Below are 16,817 nucleotides of genomic sequence, written 5' to 3' on the forward strand. Positions count from 1 at the left end.
TATCCAAATTTGTTTCCTCACCAAGGTCATATTTTCCAACTACTATTCCTTCCTCTTTGTTTATAATTTTTGCATCCCAATCACCAATAATTATCAATGCATCTTGATGCAGGTTTGATCAATTCCAGACTGAAGTTGTTGGTAGAATTCTTCAATTTGTTTATCACTAGCTTTTGTGGTTAGAGCATAATTTTGAATAATAGTATTGTTGATTGGATTTCCTTGAAGATGGATAAATTATATCTACCACAGTCAGCATTGTGCTTGACCTTGAAATGTCCTTGTTGACAATAAATCAAATGCCATTCCCCTAGATTGTTTCATTCCTGGCATAGTAAGTCATATGATTTTCATATTCAAACTGGCCAGCTCACTATTGCTTAGAATATCAATGCTTATGTGTTCTATGTCATTTTTTACTACTTCCAATTTTCCTACTTCATAGTTCATACATTCCAAGTGTTAGTAGATTTGTCCAGCTGTGTCTTCTCACCTTGAGTTGTTCCCATTAGCAAATGAAGATACTGGGGTTCCATTCTTATATACTTTATTCCATTCTTATCAACATTGTTAACTCTATACTGAGAAAGCAGCTCCTCCTCAGACACATTTCTAGTGCCTTCTGACCTGAGGGGTCCATCCTCTGGCACTGTCACTGCAGTGTTCTGACTCCATTCACCAGGCCTTCAGTACTTTACAAAGTATCCATGTTATACATAAGGTTTTCGGTAACTACTTCCTCTGAAGTGGGCACCAAGTCCTTTGTAGTATGTTCTTTTTCTGAAGCTCCGCTGAAACCTGTAATTTTGGGTGACCTTGCTTGTATATTAAATACCAGTGACCCAGCTTCCAGCATTACAGCAACACACAGGTCACCCTGTTTTGACAAATTGGCAGAGAAGTAGTTATAATAACAGAAAAAGTTACATATCTGAATTGTCAACCATGCTAGCCATAAAACACCCATTGATGTTTTCAACTCCTCACAATAGTGAATTTGTTAAATTAGTTGCCTTATAAAACTTTGCAGATGTCACAATAGTTAACATAAAATTTTCCCAAACTATACTTACTTTGTGCTATTTGCTGAGCACGTTTTATAAGGGAAAAGTCATGTCAAAATCCTGTTAAAGTGGTTCCACTGCAGCCTAGAAAAGCAGAATCCTCAACATTTAAAACAAGTGAAGTTTCCCTCCGTCACCCAAGCGCCCCTTCCGTAGGGATTCCACAACGTGAAATGGGATAGAAGAGCTTGGGTTTTTCCGTTTCAAAGTTGAAGAGTTTGGGTCATTTATATTTTAATCATCAAACTTGTGGCTTTTCAGCCACAGCATCTTCACTGTCAGATAAGTGTTCACGATGCATTTTTAATATCCTCACACTCGAATTTAAGATCAAACAACTTTAATAGTGGGTCCATACCACTTGGCCTTGTTTCAAACGGTTTTTCTTGGAAAATTATGAAGTGATTCAAGGAGTTATGATGAAGGTTGTATTGCTGAATAAAATACTCATAGCTTATTAGCATTTGAAATGTAACTAATATGATACAAGAACTAAATTTCTAAGCATATTTTATTTAAATTATTTATATGGAACTGGTGGCTACTGTATTAGAGAGTGCAAATCTAGAGTATTTAAAACTTTGCCTCCTGTTTGCTCTGTACATTCATGGGTACATTTGTAGCAATAATAGATAAAATATACAAATATCCTCTGTTAAATTTGTATATATTTGTGGGTATCCTCTCACTCTTCCATTCATATCTATTGAATCTACACATCTATCCAGGCATCTATTTAGAATTTATCACTATTGAAACCTTGTATATTATATATTATATTTGACCTGTTGTCTTTAACTCTTGCAAACATCCCAATACATTGCTCTGTTTCTATCATATTTTTCCCATTTCGCTCTTGTTGAATATTGTCTTGCCCTTCACCAGTTAATATCTGTCTAACATCTAGTCTATATTTTCCTTTCTATTTCCACTTCTTTCCTTTTTCCTCCAAACACTGATAACTATAAAACTTATTTTAGAAGGGGGAGGAGGAGAGAGTGAAGCACATCCTGGCCCACCAGGCCGTGAGAATGATGTCCCTGATTAGAGCAGCCAGTCCACAGAGAGCACAACATGGCTGGCCCCACTATGAGACATGATGCCCCACACTGACCCATGGCCCTACAGGGGACAGCACCGGAGACACAGTGTGGGAATTGTGCCTGACTTGATCCCACCACGCTGAGGCAAAGCAATGGGGCAGTACAGCAGAACAGCAAGGGAATGGAGCAGCAAAATCCCCAGGAAATGCTGAAAGTGGTGCCCCAACAGACTGGACTGGGAAACACTCCTAAAGACCAATAAACGATCCTTGAACTAACTACAAGCTGTTCTTTCTTGATGTGTTTTGTTTTGTTCTTTCTCAGTGGTTTGTTGTTGTTGTTTTGTTTTCCTCTGTCTTGTTGCTTTGTTTTCCTCTGTCTTGTTTTTCTGCATGTTATTATCTCCACAGGTCTATCTTAATAAGATTGGCTGGATGAACTATCTGGAAGAAAAACAACGGGACCGACAGTTCCGTGGGGACATGGGATAGGGGGAGTTGAGGGGTAAGGAAGTGGTGCTAACAAACTCAGGACAAGGGAACAACAATGGATCCAAATTGGTGATGAGGTGGGAGTGGCAGACCTGGTAGGGAATGATCAAGGGTAAGGTAACAAAGAGGTATAACTGTAACCCAGGTGGGGATGGAGCATGATAGTGGGACAGGAAGGAAGTCGAGGGAAATAGAGGAAAAATCTAGGAGGCAAAGGGCATTTATAGAGGTCTAGACAAAGACATGTACATATGCAAATATATATATGAGGATGGGGAAATAGATCTATGTGCCTATATTTATAGGTTTAGCATTAAGGAGGCGGAAGGACCTTGGGCCTCTACTCAAGCATTCCCTCAATGCATGAATACTTTCTTCTATTAAATTAGCAATCTATGATGCTCACCCTCCCAACACAACTGCTGAAGCCAAAGCGGGTGAACAAGCAAATGTGATGAAGAAAGCTGATGGTGCCCAGCTATCAAAAGAGATAGCATCTGGGGTCTTAAAGGATTGAAGATAAACAAGCGACCATCTAGCTCAGAAGCAACAAAGCCCACATGGAAGAACACACCAGCCTGTATGATCACATAGTTCCGAAGGGATCAGTTATCAGGCATCAAAGAACAAAAAAATCATATCATTCGGTGCACACCTCCATGATATGATCGCCGAGAACAAATGTGCGCATAAGCAAATGTGGCAAAGAAAGCTTATCGTGCCCAGCTATCAAAAGAGATAATGTCTGGGGTGTTAAAGGCTTGAAGGTAAATAAGCGGCCATCTAGCTCAGAAGCAACAAAGTCCACATGGAAGAAGCACACCAGCCTGTGCGACCACGAACTCTCAAAAGGATCAGGTATAAGGCATCATCAGAAAAAAAAAAATCTTACCATAGTGAATGAATGGCGAAGTGCAGAGTGTAGACCCAAAGCCTATTTGTCAGCCGCTGGAGATCCCCTCCCAGAAGGGTCCAGGGGAGGAGATGAGTCAGTCAGGGTGTGATGTAGCACTGATGAAGAATACAGCTTTCCTCCAGTTCCTAAATGCTTTCTCCCCACCTCACCCCCCCAACTACTATGATCTGAATTCTACCTTGCTATTCTGGATAGAGCAGAGGATGTACACTGGTACAGATAAGAGCTGGAGGCACAGGGAATCCAGGGCATATGATACCTTCAGGACCAGGGGTGTGAGGGGCGATACTGGGAGGGTAGAGGGTGAGTGGGTTCGAAAGAGGGAACTGATTACAAGGATCTACATGTGACCTCCTCCCTGGGGGTTGGACAACAGAAAAGGGGTGAAGGGAGACACCGGATAGGGCAAGATATGACAAAATAATAATTTATAAATTATCAAGGGTTCATGAGGGAGTGGGGAGTGGGGAGGGAGGGGAATAAAGGACTTTATGCAAAGGGTTTAAGTGGAGAGCAAATATTTTGAAAATGATGAGGGCAAAGAATGTACAGATGTGCTTTACACAATTGATGTATGCATGGATTATGATAAGAGTTGTATGAGTCCCTAATAAAATGTTTTTAAAAAAACCTTATTTTAGTGTGAATAACTTTTCTTGACCATTTATAATACCCGGGTTGTTGGTTTATTTTGGTTATTTTAAATCATTTTCTTGGGGGCTCATACAATTCTTATCACAATCCATACACACATCCATTGTGTCAAGCACATATGTACATTTGTTGCCGTCATCATTCTCAAAACATTTGCCTTCTACTTGAGCCCCTCCCTCCCCACCACCCTCCCTCATGAACCCTTCATACTTCATAAATTATTATTATTTTATTATATGTTACACTGTGCGATGTCTCCCCCCACCCCCGCCCTCTTCTCTGCTGTCCATTCCCCAGGGAGGAGGCTATATGTAGATTCTTGTAGTCAGTTCCCCCTTTCTACCCCACTTCCCTGCACCCTCCAGGCATCACCACTCTCAACACTTATCCTGAAGAAGTCATCTGTCTTGGATTCCCTGTGTTTCCAGTTGCTATCTGTACCAATGCACATCCTCTGGTCTAGCCAGATTTGTAAGGTAGAATTGGGATCATGATAGTGTGGGGTAGGGGGGAGGAAGTATTTAAGAACTAGTGGAAAGTTGTATGTTTCATCTTCGCTACCCTGCACCCTCACTGGCTCATCTCCTCCACACAACCCTTCAGTAATGGGGTGGCCAGTTGCCTACCGATGGGCTTTGAGTCTCCACTCTGCACTCACCCACATTTACAATGATATGGTTTTTTTGTTCTTTGATGCTTGATACCTGAACCCTTTGACAGTTCATGGTTACACAGAGTGGTATTCTTCTTCCAAGTGGGCTTTGTTGCTTTTGGGCTACATGACTGCTTGTTTAGCTTCAAGCCTTTAAGGCCCCAGACACTATATCTTTTGATAGCCGAGCACCATCAGCTTTCTTCACCACATTTGCTTATGAACACGTTTGTCCTCAGTGATCATATCAGGGAGGTGGGCACCCACTGATACGGTTTTTAGCTCTTTGATGTCTGATAACTGGTCACTTCTACACCTGTGGTCAGACAGGCTGGTGTGCTTCTTCCATGTGGGCTTTGATGCTTCTCAGCTAGATGGCCTCTTGTTTATCTTCAAGCCTTTAGACCCCAGATGCTATATCTTTTGATAGCTGTGCACCATCAGCTTTCTTCACCACGTTTGTTCATGCACACATTTTTCTTCAACAATCGTGTCAGGAAGGTGTGCATCCTGGAATGCCAATTTAATAGAACAATGTGTTCTTGCATTGAGTAAGTGCTTGAGTGGAGGCCCAATGTCCATCTGTTGCCTTAATACTAAACCTATAAGAATATGCATGTTGATCTGTTTCCCCGAACTCTTATATAAATATATTTACATATGTACATTCCAGTCTTTAGACCTCTATAAATAGCCTTTATCACCTAGTTCTTTCCTCTATTTCCTTTTATGTTCCTCTTGTCCCATTTATCATGCTCAGCCTTCATTTGGGTTTCAGTAACTTCTTTCGGTCACATTGCCCTTTCTGGATCCCTACCAGGCCTCTCACCCCCTCCTTGCCACTGACTTTGGATCACTTGTTACTCCCCTGTCCCTGGGTTGGTCAGCACCACCTCCTTACTCCCGCATCCCCCTCTCCCGTGTCCCCCTGGAACCATTGATCCCATTGTTTTCTCCTCCAGACAATTCGTCCAGCCTACCTTTTCTAGATAGATCTGCAGAGATAATAATATAGACCAAAAATCAAGCCATAGCAAGACAGGCAATGAACACAGCGATGAAAACAAAAAAGAAATCCAATTACCCATAGAAAAATAAATTAATTAAAAGAAAAAAAATTTAAAAGAAAGAAAAACCTGTAAATAGATCACGGTCTGATTTTTTATCTCTAGGCGTGTCCTTCAGTCAGGTCAGATGGGGTACCATGCTCTGGCCCCAGGGTCTGTCCTTTGTACTCTCTCAGGGGCTCCCTGCGCTGTTCCCACAGTTGGTTTGCCACATGGTTTTAGTGGTTTGCCTCAGTGTCACAGGGTCAGTCTGGGCCAACCCAACAGTGAGTCTCCAGTGTTGTCCCCCTTAGGGCCCTGGGCCATCAAGGGACAGCTTGTTTCGTAATGGGATCAACCATATTGTCCACTCTGTGCACTGGCTGTTCAGAGCGGGGATATCATCCTCCCGGCCTGATGGGCCAGGATGTGCTCCACTCTCTTCCTCCCCCTTCATTTGCTCCCATTTGGTCTCATCAGACATACTCCTCTCTCCTAGCTGCAGCTTCAGTGCCATCCTCTCAAGTAAATTCTTCTGACAGAAAGGACAGTTTTCCACATAGCTGATATGGGGCCAAGCCCTCAGGCCCCTATACTGGCTCCCCACTCCTTCTTGGCACACTGCATTCATCTGGCAGTGGCTTATTATCTGGTCCCTCGGTCCCTGTGGAGGCACAAACAATACCCTCCCTTTGGGTGGCTCAGTGTCCTATTCCCCCACCACACTTTTTTTTTCTTTCCCTTTTCCTCCCTCCCCGCCCCCTTTTTAGTTGGCTGCCATATGTATACTTGGACTTGGTCTGGCCCCTGCCATCCTACCTGGACCTCACTCGGGATGATTTCTTAGCATTTAATTTATTCAAACAAGTTTCTTCACTAGTAACTCTGAGGGAATGCTTTTCTAAGAAATGTGTGAATTTATTTCAAAATATGAGCCCATGTTCACCAAAGTTTTATTCTATGAACACGTGATTGTTTTGATAGTGAGATGAATGCAGTAACTGAACTAAGCAATAGGTTATATTGGGCTTTTCCCTCATATCACTTGAATCATGTTGAGATATTACAGTTTGTTTTTATATTTTGAAAAAGGTAATTTGTTAGTCTCCACATGTTAGTTTCCTCCTTTATCTAAGGGAGAAGACAAAATGCAATCCATGTGATCTGCCTCTGAGAAATGTCAAGGCAATTGAAAAATCATGAAATGAGGTATATGGAGTCTTAATGAAAATAGAATGCACAGTAGGAAAAGAAGGTGCTATCTATTTGGGTCAATTCTCTGTGTGGCCATGTAGATAAATTCTTCTCATGAGAGAAAATAACAGTAGAGTATTTAGTTGCAGCTGTGAAACAAATGTAGGGTCTAGCTAAATTTTCCCCACTGTTGTCCATATGAAGCACATATATTTTGCTAATCATCTTTATTCTGAAGTCTGAGATGACCGAACTAGGTTTGGAAGTAACACTATTTTTCCAATTATCCAGTTTCCCAAATACTATATCCCAGAAAGAGAATCGACTTCCTAAACACTGTTTTTAACATGATTCTCCCAGGTTCCTAATCCTGTATGAGCCTCTGGGAACACGTGTGCTACAGTGTCCATCACTTGAAACCGAGGAAGCCAGTATAGGCTCCACATTTTGTGTGCAAGTAGCCTAAAGGGTTTGTTTCACACAGAAAAACTGAGGATACTTGGTCCTAGACAGCTTCAGTGGTACAGCATTTGAACATGAAATCCCTGTTTGGAAGTTCTACCATTGCTTTAATGAGTCAAGAATCTGCCAAGACCCAAATCTTCAGAACCAGTGAGAGAAGGGCCCGCATATGATCAACAACTCCTTGGATTCCAATTAATTAGTATCATATGATTATGACACACAAAAAGAGCCCTTCAACTTGCTGCCATCATGTCAATGTTGACTCATGGTAACCCTTTTGAACAGGATAGAAATGCCCCTGTGATTTTCTGAGACTGTAACCACATTGGAGTAGAAAGCCGCAGGTCTTTCTCTCAAGGAGTGGCTTGTGCTTTCACTGTTGGTGATCTTTCAAATCACAGTCCATTGTTTATACACGATACCACCAGGGATGTGCAGTAGGTGAGAAAACAAATTATTTCTTGGCTTATCTGACAGCATCTTTAATTCCTAAGAAAATCCAGAGATTTATGTGCAACAAAACCATGGAGTAAATATGTCTAGTTGGTGTTGATAACTATTAAAATGCCTAGTTTAGAATAAAAATCAAAATAATACAAAGCTACTAACTAAGATCCAACTAAATGTTTCCACAGAAATGCAGTTTAATTGTAAAGACACAGGTTAAAGCTAATTGATGGAATAACCACAACCACCACAAACACCACACACACATGCAACCCAATTAAAACTGGGAAAAGGTATAATAAATAACTTAATAAAGTACATGAGCAAACACTCCAACAAAGGATATTTCAATAGTTGACAGACACATATAAAGATTATCAATCTTATTAGCCATCAGATAAATGCAAATCAAAAGCAACCAGGGATAAGCATTTCACTCCCACCAGGAACAGTTAGGATGAAAATAAACTTTAAAATGGAAAAGAACAAAGGTTTGAAGGGATTTGGAAAAATTAGAATTCTCACCGACTGTTTGTGGGAATGCAAAATCTATCAAACAGTCTGGAAATTCCTCCAACTACTAGAGAAAATGTTGTCATAAAATAAAAACAAATAACCCTCCACCCCCAACCAAACCCACTGCCATGGCTTCAATTAACTCATAGTGACCCATTAACACAGAGTAGACATGCCCCTTTAGGTTTGGGGGAATGTAAATATTTATGGGAGAAGACAGCTTAATCTTTCTTTGACCCTACTCATAACCTGCTATGCCACCCAGAAATTCTACTTCTCAGTATATACAGGAGCTCTAACCACTTAATTGGTTTTATTGTAAGGTATTAACCAAAGGTCAGCATTTTGAACTCACCAGCACTTCATAGCTGAAATTTTCTGCTCCCATAAAAATTTGGTGCTTTACAAACCCTGGGGAGTGTGGGGGGAGGTCAGATGCTTATAGACATCTTCCCTGAAGGCAGTCCCTGCCAGACTGCTGTCTCCCCACACCACAGGGGTGGGCCTGCTCCCTGCTGCTGGAGACAACAGATTACTTCTCACTGAAGCTTGGGACCATTAGCTTGGTTCCTGTAGGTGGGGTTTACACCCTACTGTTTATGGTTCCTATGAAGGTCCAGAAAACAGGTCAAGGTTAGGTTGCCATCCTAAATCTAGGATCTGCCCATCTTGTCACATGTATACCCCCAATCCCTCCTCTTCCTATTGCGTGTAGTTCCCGAGACCACCCCCTCTCATTACTGTATTACCTATAGCACAGCCCCTTCCTGTGACGTACGTCCTTACCTGTAATTAGGGGGCTTGCAGGTCTCCAGAGAATATAAAACCCTGGGCAAGCATTAAAGAGCTCTCTCTCTCTCCACGTGGACCACCAAGGGGGGCTGAGGTGAGCATGCTACTATGAATTGTTTCTGACTCCATTTATTTCAATATTTCTCTTCTATCTCTCATGCTCTCTGTAACTTTGCTATAATCTTGACTTATTATTGATGTACAATTGCACCTACTGGACCAGTAATGATGTGTTAGGGGCTGGCTTCCCCTGTCAGGAGAGCAATTCTACTCTCTCCTACAGGTTCACTATGAGTTAAAATTGATACAATGGAGTGAGTTTTTTTTTTATAGGTATATTGGAGTGAGAAAAACACATGCATATACACACCTATGTTTATTGCCATACTATTCATATCAGCAAAAATATAAAAATTATCTAAGTGTCCATCATTAGATGAATGGATAAATAATGTGTAGTACATATATCAATAAAACGCTACTCAGAGATAAAGAAAAATATCCTTCTAAAACATCTTGCAACATGGATGAACCTTGTGTGGAGCAAAATAAGTCAATCACCAAAAGGAAGTATTATACATTTTCACTTTTAAGAAATAACATGAAAAGATAAACATAAAAACTAATATTTATTAGTGACTTCTAGGGATTGGGGCAGATTGGAGAAATGAGTTTCTCTTTAGATTATACATACTGGTGTGTTTGGTGATGGTAACAACACCAAGTGAATGTGATATGCGCACAACTTAACAAAAGTAAACAATTTTACCAAGATGTACATAAGAAAAAAGGATCTTTTGGCAATCACTGTAGCACATATAATTTGGCAACAGTAACAACAACCAGAAGATATATATATACTTTTATAAACATTTCATAGGTTTTCTAATGCTATAAATCTTTAGAGAAGTAGAAAGTTTCATCTTTCTCTTATGAAGTGGCTAGTGGATTTGAAGCGTTGATTTTGTTGTTAGCAGCCCAATATTTAACCCTCTACTCCCCCAGGGTTACTTGTGTATATTCATATGCCAGAATGTGTGTGAATATGTGTATGCATATATTTGCATTATACCTCTCGAGATTGGTTTTCTAAGTTTAAAAACAGGTTCAAATGCTTTGGTTAATCGACATAACAATTAGCTTAGTTTATTGAATAGAGTCTGGGATCTTAACAACTGGTGAAAAGCTATTTCGAAGAAAACAATCAGTCTTTACTTATATGAAGCAAAAAAAAACGGAAAGAAAGAAAAAAAACAGAAAGAAAAATTAGTTTAGCACTGAAGCTACGGTTCAGGGAGAGGGGCATGTCTGAGCAGAGCACACAGGAGCAAGCAAAGAAGGAAGGAAAATGGAACATATTCTGGCCCACCAAACCACAAAGATGATATTCCTGCTCTGAACAGTCAATGTACAGAGAGAACCATAGGGCTAGCCCCACTATGAGACACAATATCCCTCACTGACCCCGAGCGCTAAGGGGCACAAGACTGGAGACACAATGCAGGAAGTGAGCCCAATCTGACCCCACCACACCAGGGAGAAACATGAAGGGCCTGCAGAGCAGTAAGGGGAGCAAAGCATTTAAGTCCCCGGGGAATACCAGAAATAGACTTTGGGGCCAGAGCATGGCACCCCATCAAAACTCAACCGGAAAACCCTCATAAAAAACAACAAATCAGACCTGGAACTATTTATAGGGTTTTCTTTTTTGTTGTTTGTTTGCTTGAGGGTTTTTTGTTTTGTTTTGTTTTGCTTTTTGCTGTTTGTTTTATTTTGGTTTTGTGCTTATTGTTGTTTTTGCATGTCTGTCTAGACGGATAAGATAGGCAGAATAAACAATCTGGTGGTGAAATGAACAGGAACAACTGTTTCAGGAGAGGGGACATAGAAGAGGGGGAGGTGGAAAAAGGAAGGGGTGTGTCAACAATCCTAAGGACAAAGGAACAAGTGATGTAAAATACACAGGGAGGAGGATGTAGGATGCCTGGTGGGGCTTGATCAAGAGCAATGTAGCTGAGAGGAATTACTGAAACCTGAAACCTGAAACCTGAAACATGATAGTGGGATGAGAGAAAAGTAAAAGGAAATAGAGGAAAAAACTAGGAGTCAAAGGATATTTCTAAAGGTCTAAATAGAGGCATGTATATATGTAAATATATTTATATACAATGATAGGGAAATAGATCTATGTATATATATTTAAATGTTAAGTATTAAGGTAGTAGATGGATATTGGGCCTCTACACAAGTACTCCCTCAATGCAAGAACACTTTGTAATGCTCACCTTCCCAACAAGATGGCTAAAGACACAATGGGTGCATAAGCAAATGTGGTGAAGAAAGCTGATGGTGTCTGACTATCAAAAGATAAAGCATCTGGGGTCTTAAAGGCTTGAAGATAAGTGGACACCTAATTGAGAAGCAACAAAACCTACATATAAAAAGTACACCCATCTCTGTGATCATGAGGTGTCGATGGGATCAGGGATCAGGCATCGAAGACCCAGAACAAAAAATTATATCAATATGAATGAGGCGGTGTGCAGAGTGGAGACCAAAAACCCATCTGTAGACAATTGGACATCCCCTCTCAGAAGGGTCACAAGGAAGAGACGAGCCAGTCATAATGCAGTATGGCATTGATGAAACATACAATTTTCCTCTAGTTCTTTAATGCTTCCTTCCCCCTCACTATCATGACCCCAATTCTACCTTACAAGTCGGCTAAACCAGAGCATGTACACTGCTACGGATAAGAGCTCACAACACAGGGAATCTGGGACAGATAACCCTCTTAGGACCAATAATGAGAGCAGTGACACCTGAAAAGGAAGGGGAAGTTGGGAGGAGAAATATGGAACCAATCACTATGATCAACATATAACCCACTCCAAGGGGGACAGACAACATAAAAGTGGATGAAGGAAGACAGCACTTGGTGTAGGTGACCAGATTTTAACATTGGTAAAGCGGGACACCAGCGGGACACCATTGATAAAACTCATATCCTGGTGAAATAGCCACATGGCAGCTGAAAACCATATAACCTAGCTTGTGCATTCTTTTCCAAAATCAGGACTTATTAATAATGCCGCGGGATGCGGAAACAATTGTTAAAAATCGGGACTGTCCCGCCAAAAGCAGGACGTCTGATTACGAGTGAAAAGAAAATGTTTTGAAAATGATGATGGCAACATATGTACAAATGTTCTTGACATAATATATCTATGCATTATGACAAGAGCTGTAAGAGTCCCCAATATAATGATTTAAAAAAAAGATTATGAGTGTACACACACCACAGTCCTATTCTGCCCACTTACCAACTGTTCTCATTAATTTCACATAGTTGGATACTGATAAAATAGAAAAAAAATTTATGAAACACAATGGCAAATTCCTTTTTAAAAATCCACATATAACCAGTTTTAGAAACACATATAGTAAAATCAGAATGGTACAAAAAAGATCAGCACAGACCCTGCCCAAAGATTACACTCAAATTGGTGAAGATTTTCGCATTTTTTGCTTCAGTAAAATATCAAAAGCTTCATTAAAAATCCATACTTAAAAGTCAGTTGAGACTACTACACTAAGATAATTTTAAATTGTCAAGTAAAATCAACCCACTTTAACCTAAGTAATAGCTTGGCTCAAATAAACAAAAAAAAAGGAAATCATTTGTATGTACTAGGCTTCTTTAAAAAATCACTTATATAAGGTCAAATGGTCAATAATTATTGTTTAGAAAAGATGAGAAGACATGGGGAAATGGAAAGTAGATTAATGAAAATGGGACAACCTGAACAGAAATGAATGCTATTGCATTGTGAAGAATGTAACTAATGTCAATTGACAACTTGTGTAGACATTATGGAAAGAGAATCTAAACTGCATCTAAGCCTTCACTGAAAATGCAATGAAATATCCTTTAAAAAATAAAATAGGTAAATAAATTTTTATTTCTAATTTTTATTACATTTCAGGTAATCAATTTCGTATGGGCAAAAGTATAAACAGTTCTCCAAAGAGGATGTGTGTAGCTAATAATCACATGAAAAGATGTTCACATCATGAATTTTGAAAATGCAAGTCAAATCACAGTAAGATACTATTTCATCCCAATTTGGATGATTATATAGGAACCCTGGTTGTACTGAGGGTTGACCGTAAGCCAGCTCTTGTATATTTCATGTCAAATTGGCATGTGAGGCCTAATAATTGCCAATGATGTGACCTAACAGAAGATTAGGTTGGTTGGTGTGAAATCCTTTTGTCCAGATGCAAATGAAAGGAAGTTTCCTTGGGGGTTAGCCTACTTCCTATAAAATGGGAATGCTTGCTTTTATTGCTGAGTCTGGATTCTGTTATCTGATATGTCAAATGATGGTTCTGTGGACTTGAGCCAATGACCTATCATATGCTTGCTGATCCTATTTAGTGGCCTGACATTTGACCTGTCAAACTTGGATTAATTCACGTATCCAGTAACAAATCTATTCTGTGATCTTCTTGCCTATTTTGGTTTCATCAGATACTAAAGCTACAGGAGACAGGTGAAATGTCAAGTCTAACATGTGACCCATGGACTTGGAACCAAACTGGACTCTCCACTTTTACAATTACATTAGTTCTATTTTCACATACACTTCTCTGTGTTCCTGTGTGTGCTCATGCACATATGTCACTGATTTTCCTTCTCTCCAGAAGTCAGCCTAACATAGCTGCTAACCTCAAGGTGGACAGTTCAAACCAAGTAACCATTTTACAGGGGTAAAATTAGGTGCTCTACTACTATGAAGATGTATTGTCTCAGAAAACCTACATACCGGGTCACTATGAGTCTGAATCAACTCAACAACATTGTTTTGAAATTGATTATAGGAGCCCTAGTTACCCAGTGTGGTATTTATATAATCATTTGTGAATTTGAGGATAAGAATGAAGGGGTGGAATCTAGTCGGTCAATTGGGTCATAGCCAATGAAGCCTCTCTGTGGGCATAGCCTTCTCCTGAGAATTTTGGGAAATCTGGTATCTCCTCCTTGGAGTCCCTGGGAAACATTGCTGCTGACAAGACACATGGAACTACACTAGTTTCCTGAGCTGAAGAAGCCACATGAATCTACTCTGATGCAATCAGACCTCTAAAGCCAGAGAAACCCTGTAGAGACCCCTGCCAGGGCTGAGATTTTAAACCTCATTGGATCCAAAGACTTTCTACCCACTACACTTGTTGTCATTGCATGTGTTTCTTGAGTCTAAAGAGGACTGTATAGATTATTATCAGACATATGGGCTAATATCAGACTTATGGGCTTGGGCTGGACTATTTTGGGATGCATTTTTAATGTACAATTACCCTTTATATAAAACTCTCTCTTATATACATATGAGTTTCAATGGATTTGTTTCTCTAGTCTACTCAGACTAATACACCCAGTGATTAAATGCTTGACTGCAAATCAAAAGGTTAGTATTCAAACCCATTAGCCATTTTACCAGAAAATTATGTGAAAGTCTATTTTGTAAAAATTTGGGATATCCTCTGGGGAAGTTCTATCCTGTCTAACAGGATTATTTAGAGCCAGAATTAACTCAAAGTTTTGAGGATAACTTTTATCAGAGAAATATAAAATATTGGCACATCTTTGGAGAAACTGAGAAAAAAATTGCCATTGCTGCTGTGGATGCAAAATGGTATAGCCACTGGAAAAACAGTTTCTCAAAAGGTTAATTATAGAATTATCTTATGAGTCATCAATTTCACTACCAGGTATATTTCAAAAGTCTTGAAAGCAGGCATTCAAAGAGATACTTGTACACCAATGTCATTGCAACATTATTCGTAATAGCCAAAGGGTGGAATTTATCCAAATGTGGATAAGTAAATGTGGTAGCGTTATAAAATAAGATATATTTCAGCCATAAAAAGAAATGAAGTTCTGATATATGCTACCACTTGAATAAACATTGAGAACAGTATGCTGACTGAAATAACTTGTAAGGAAATCATATGATCCCACTTATCCGAAGTATATAGAATAGGCAAATACAGGGAGATAAAAGGATAACAGTGGCCATCAGACATGCTTGTTTTTACTATTGTGGCTAGTGTGTTGCTTGATGTTAGAAGATATGCCATTGGTATTTCAAACACTGCCAGGTCACCCATGGTGAAGGTTTCAGCAGGTCTTCCAGACTAAGAACAGATTAGGAACAAAGAAAAGGAGCTTCGCTTCTGAAAATGTAGCCTCTGAAAATCGTATGAATACCAGTAGAATATTATCTGATATAGCACCAGAAGATGAACAACTCAGGTTGGAAGGCACTCCAAATTTCACTAGGCAAGAGCTGCCTCCACAAAGTAGAACTGGCCTTATTGATACAGATGGAACAAATGTGTTGTAACCTTCATTTAATGATGGGAAAGTACTCAAAATTAGGAGAAACCACTTCAAACATCCATTAAAAATTGGAATGTGGGATATCTGAAATACAAATATAGGAAATTTATAAGTCATCAGAAATGAACTGGAATGCATAAAAACTGGTAGGCTAGCCATTCGTGAGCTGAACTGACTGGTATTGACTTATTTGAATCAGATAATCAGGCGTCCTCAAACTACGGCCCGTGGGCCACATACGGTCCACCAAGGACATTTATGCCGCCTGCCAGGTGTTTTACCCCGTTTGTTTTTTACTTCAAAATAAGATATGTTCAATGTGCATAGAAATTTGTTCATAGTTTTTCTTTTAATTATAGTCCGGCCCTCCAATGTGTCTGAGGGACAGTGAACTGGTCCCCTCTTTAAAAAGTTTGATGACCACTGGCTCTGTAAGAAATTACAAATTCAAGAGGAATTATATCACATTGAGCATCAAAAAGAACATCTCATGGTCTCTATTGAAGTACAATATAGCCTGTGATAGGACAACATCTATATTTATACAAGGAAGACAACTTATACAAAGATAACAAATAGTACAACTATTATCAAAATTTAAACATCTACCACTAAAGCTAGTATTGAAGAAATTGAAGATTTTTACCAACTTCTGCAGTCTGAAATTAATCAAGCATACAGTTTAGATAGATTGGTCTGTATTGGTAACTGGAAAGAGACAAAAAGGAGGATAAGTAGTTGGAAGATATTCATCAGGAGGTGATAGAAACAAGAATAGCGACCACATGATAGAGTTTTGCAAGACCAATTCCTAATAATTGGAAATAACCTTTTCAATAACATCATTGATGACTCTTCATATGAACATCACCAAATGAAACACATTGAAACCAAGTAGAGTATATCTGCAGAAAATATCAAGGAGAAGTATACAATAGTATTACTCAGTACAAAGTGGAGATGATGGAAATTATGATATAAGGTTTTGTGTCAACTTGATTGGGCCAGCGTTCTCAGCCAGCGTTAGGCAGTTAAAGCTAATAATTTCACTTGATGAGATCTAATACAGTGCAATTAGATGCCACTAGTCAGTTCTGACTCATCTCAACCCTATGCCTAACAGGAAGAAGC

General features: G+C 39.6%; 1 pseudogene; it reads left to right on the forward strand.

Moving 5' to 3' along the window:
• The first annotated feature begins 12,705 nt into the window (after nt 1-12,705).
• LOC142436426 (U6 spliceosomal RNA) lies at nt 12,706-12,806 on the forward strand (annotated as a pseudogene).
• Nucleotides 12,807-16,817: the final 4,011 nt, after the last annotated feature.

This window comes from Tenrec ecaudatus, unplaced genomic scaffold (genome assembly GCF_050624435.1).
Source record: "Tenrec ecaudatus isolate mTenEca1 unplaced genomic scaffold, mTenEca1.hap1 Scaffold_265, whole genome shotgun sequence".
Taxonomy (NCBI): Eukaryota; Metazoa; Chordata; class Mammalia; order Afrosoricida; family Tenrecidae; genus Tenrec; species Tenrec ecaudatus.